Raw genomic sequence first — 5000 nt, forward strand, 5'->3', positions numbered from 1 at the left:
AACAGCGAGCGAAGCGAGAGGCAGCACCGTCCCTGCTATACGAAAGCCCCATCCAGCCCTGTGCCACCCGGGGGGTTCCAGGGTGCTGAGATGGCTGACGTTTTGCTCCGCTCTCGACGGTCACCGCGCAATGCAAGAACAGGCCAAAAACTGGCCAAAACGGCCCAAAAACGGGCCAAAACTGGCCATTTTTGGCTGCGCGAGCGGCGAGCGGCGGACAGCGAGCGAAGCGAGAGGCAGCACCGTCCCTGCTATACGAAAGCCCCATCCAGCCCTGTGCCACCCGGGGGGTTCCAGGGTGCTGAGATGGCTGACGTTTTGCTCCGCTCTCGACGGTCACCGCGCAATGCAAGAACAGGCCAAAAACTGGCCAAAACGGCCCAAAAACGGGCCAAAACTGGCCATTTTTGGCTGCGCGAGCGAGCGGCGAGCGGCGGACAGCGAGCGAAGCGAGAGGCAGCACCGTCCCTGCTATACGAAAGCCCCATCCAGCCCTGTGCCACCCGGGGGGTTCCAGGGTGCTGAGATGGCTGACGTTTTGCTCCGCTCTCGACGGTCACCGCGCAATGCAAGAACAGGCCAAAAACTGGCCAAAACGGCCCAAAAACGGGCCAAAACTGGCCATTTTTGGCTGCACGAGCGAGCGGCGAGCGGCGGACAGCGAGCGAAGCGAGAGGCAGCACCGTCCCTGCTATACGAAAGCCCCATCCAGCCCTGTGCCACCCGGGGGGTTCCAGGGTGCTGAGATGGCTGACGTTTTGCTCCGCTCTCGACGGTCACCGCGCAATGCAAGAACAGGCCAAAAACTGGCCAAAACGGCCCAAAAACGGGCCAAAACTGGCCATTTTTGGCTGCACGAGCGAGCGGCGAGCGGCGGACAGCGAGCGAAGCGAGAGGCAGCACCGTCCCTGCTATACGAAAGCCCCATCCAGCCCTGTGCCACCCGGGGGGTTCCAGGGTGCTGAGATGGCTGACGTTTTGCTCCGCTCTCGACGGTCACCGCGCAATGCAAGAACAGGCCAAAAACTGGCCAAAACGGCCCAAAAACGGGCCAAAACTGGCCATTTTTGGCTGCACGAGCGAGCGGCGAGCGGCGGACAGCGAGCGAAGCGAGAGGCAGCACCGTCCCTGCTATACGAAAGCCCCATCCAGCCCTGTGCCACCCGGGGGGTTCCAGGGTGCTGAGATGGCTGACGTTTTGCTCCGCTCTCGACGGTCACCGCGCAATGCAAGAACAGGCCAAAAACTGGCCAAAACGGCCCAAAAACGGGCCAAAACTGGCCATTTTTGGCTGCGCGAGCGAGCGGCGAGCGGCGGACAGCGAGCGAAGCGAGAGGCAGCACCGTCCCTGCTATACGAAAGCCCCATCCAGCCCTGTGCCACCCGGGGGGTTCCAGGGTGCTGAGATGGCTGACGTTTTGCTCCGCTCTCGACGGTCACCGCGCAATGCAAGAACAGGCCAAAAACTGGCCAAAACGGCCCAAAAACGGGCCAAAACTGGCCATTTTTGGCTGCACGAGCGAGCGGCGAGCGGCGGACAGCGAGCGAAGCGAGAGGCAGCACCGTCCCTGCTATACGAAAGCCCCATCCAGCCCTGTGCCACCCGGGGGGTTCCAGGGTGCTGAGATGGCTGACGTTTTGCTCCGCTCTCGACGGTCACCGCGCAATGCAAGAACAGGCCAAAAACTGGCCAAAACGGCCCAAAAACGGGCCAAAACTGGCCATTTTTGGCTGCACGAGCGAGCGGCGAGCGGCGGACAGCGAGCGAAGCGAGAGGCAGCACCGTCCCTGCTATACGAAAGCCCCATCCAGCCCTGTGCCACCCGGGGGGTTCCAGGGTGCTGAGATGGCTGACGTTTTGCTCCGCTCTCGACGGTCACCGCGCAATGCAAGAACAGGCCAAAAACTGGCCAAAACGGCCCAAAAACGGGCCAAAACTGGCCATTTTTGGCTGCACGAGCGAGCGGCGAGCGGCGGACAGCGAGCGAAGCGAGAGGCAGCACCGTCCCTGCTATACGAAAGCCCCATCCAGCCCTGTGCCACCCGGGGGGTTCCAGGGTGCTGAGATGGCTGACGTTTTGCTCCGCTCTCGACGGTCACCGCGCAATGCAAGAACAGGCCAAAAACTGGCCAAAACGGCCCAAAAACGGGCCAAAACTGGCCATTTTTGGCTGCGCGAGCGAGCGGCGAGCGGCGGACAGCGAGCGAAGCGAGAGGCAGCACCGTCCCTGCTATACGAAAGCCCCATCCAGCCCTGTGCCACCCGGGGGGTTCCAGGGTGCTGAGATGGCTGACGTTTTGCTCCGCTCTCGACGGTCACCGCGCAATGCAAGAACAGGCCAAAAACTGGCCAAAACGGCCCAAAAACGGGCCAAAACTGGCCATTTTTGGCTGCACGAGCGAGCGGCGAGCGGCGGACAGCGAGCGAAGCGAGAGGCAGCACCGTCCCTGCTATACGAAAGCCCCATCCAGCCCTGTGCCACCCGGGGGGTTCCAGGGTGCTGAGATGGCTGACGTTTTGCTCCGCTCTCGACGGTCACCGCGCAATGCAAGAACAGGCCAAAAACTGGCCAAAACGGCCCAAAAACGGGCCAAAACTGGCCATTTTTGGCTGCACGAGCGAGCGGCGAGCGGCGGACAGCGAGCGAAGCGAGAGGCAGCACCGTCCCTGCTATACGAAAGCCCCATCCAGCCCTGTGCCACCCGGGGGGTTCCAGGGTGCTGAGATGGCTGACGTTTTGCTCCGCTCTCGATGGTCACCGCGCAATGCAAGAACAGGCCAAAAACTGGCCAAAACGGCCCAAAAACGGGCCAAAACTGGCCATTTTTGGCTGCACGAGCGAGCGGCGAGCGGCGGACAGCGAGCGAAGCGAGAGGCAGCACCGTCCCTGCTATACGAAAGCCCCATCCAGCCCTGTGCCACCCGGGGGGTTCCAGGGTGCTGAGATGGCTGACGTTTTGCTCCGCTCTCGACGGTCACCGCGCAATGCAAGAACAGGCCAAAAACTGGCCAAAACGGCCCAAAAACGGGCCAAAACTGGCCATTTTTGGCTGCACGAGCGAGCGGCGAGCGGCGGACAGCGAGCGAAGCGAGAGGCAGCACCGTCCCTGCTATACGAAAGCCCCATCCAGCCCTGTGCCACCCGGGGGGTTCCAGGGTGCTGAGATGGCTGACGTTTTGCTCCGCTCTCGACGGTCACCGCGCAATGCAAGAACAGGCCAAAAACTGGCCAAAACGGCCCAAAAACGGGCCAAAACTGGCCATTTTTGGCTGCACGAGCGAGCGGCGAGCGGCGGACAGCGAGCGAAGCGAGAGGCAGCACCGTCCCTGCTATACGAAAGCCCCATCCAGCCCTGTGCCACCCGGGGGGTTCCAGGGTGCTGAGATGGCTGACGTTTTGCTCCGCTCTCGACGGTCACCGCGCAATGCAAGAACAGGCCAAAAACTGGCCAAAACGGCCCAAAAACGGGCCAAAACTGGCCATTTTTGGCTGCACGAGCGAGCGGCGAGCGGCGGACAGCGAGCGAAGCGAGAGGCAGCACCGTCCCTGCTATACGAAAGCCCCATCCAGCCCTGTGCCACCCGGGGGGTTCCAGGGTGCTGAGATGGCTGACGTTTTGCTCCGCTCTCGACGGTCACCGCGCAATGCAAGAACAGGCCAAAAACTGGCCAAAACGGCCCAAAAACGGGCCAAAACTGGCCATTTTTGGCTGCACGAGCGAGCGGCGAGCGGCGGACAGCGAGCGAAGCGAGAGGCAGCACCGTCCCTGCTATACGAAAGCCCCATCCAGCCCTGTGCCACCCGGGGGGTTCCAGGGTGCTGAGATGGCTGACGTTTTGCTCCGCTCTCGACGGTCACCGCGCAATGCAAGAACAGGCCAAAAACTGGCCAAAACGGCCCAAAAACGGGCCAAAACTGGCCATTTTTGGCTGCACGAGCGAGCGGCGAGCGGCGGACAGCGAGCGAAGCGAGAGGCAGCACCGTCCCTGCTATACGAAAGCCCCATCCAGCCCTGTGCCACCCGGGGGGTTCCAGGGTGCTGAGATGGCTGACGTTTTGCTCCGCTCTCGACGGTCACCGCGCAATGCAAGAACAGGCCAAAAACTGGCCAAAACGGCCCAAAAACGGGCCAAAACTGGCCATTTTTGGCTGCGCGAGCGAGCGGCGAGCGGCGGACAGCGAGCGAAGCGAGAGGCAGCACCGTCCCTGCTATATACGAAAGCCCCATCCAGCCCTGTGCCACCCGGGGGGTTCCAGGGTGCTGAGATGGCTGACGTTTTGCTCCGCTCACGACGGTCACCGCACCACGCAAGAACGGACCATAAACAGGCCAAAACAGCCCAAAAACGGGCCAAAACTGGTCATTTTTGGCTGCGCGAGCGAGCGGCGAGCGGCGAACAGCGAGCGAAGCGTGAGGCAGCACCGTCCCTGCTATACGAAAGCCCCATCCAGCCCTGTGCCACCCGGGGGGTTCCAGGGTGCTGAGATGGCTGACGTTTTGCTCCGCTCACGACGGTCACCGCGCCATGCAAGAACGGACCAAAAACAGGCCAAAACAGCCCAAAAACGGGCCAAAACTGGCCATTTTTGGCTGAGCGAGCGAGCGGTGAGCGGCGAACAGCGAGCGAAGCGAGAGGCAGCACCGTCCCTGCTATACGAAAGCCCCATCCAGCCCTGTGCCACCCGGGGGGTTCCAGGGTGCTGAGATGGCTGACGTTTTGCTCCGCTCACGACGGTCGCCGTGCCACGCAAGAACGGACCAAAAACAGGCCAAAACAGCCCAAAAACGGGCCAAAACTGGCCATTTTAGGTTGCGCGAGCGAGCGGCGAGCGGCGAACAGCGAGCGAAGCGTGAGGCAGCACCGTCCCTGCTATACGAAAGCCCCATCCAGCCCTGTGCCACCCGGGGGGTTCCAAGGTGCTGAGATGGCTGACGTTTTGCTCCGCTCACGACGGTCACCGCGCCACGCCAGAACAGACCAAAAACAGGCCAAAACA

This window comes from Musa acuminata, unplaced genomic scaffold (assembly GCF_036884655.1).
Source record: "Musa acuminata AAA Group cultivar baxijiao unplaced genomic scaffold, Cavendish_Baxijiao_AAA HiC_scaffold_152, whole genome shotgun sequence".
NCBI lineage: Eukaryota > Viridiplantae > Streptophyta > Magnoliopsida > Zingiberales > Musaceae > Musa > Musa acuminata.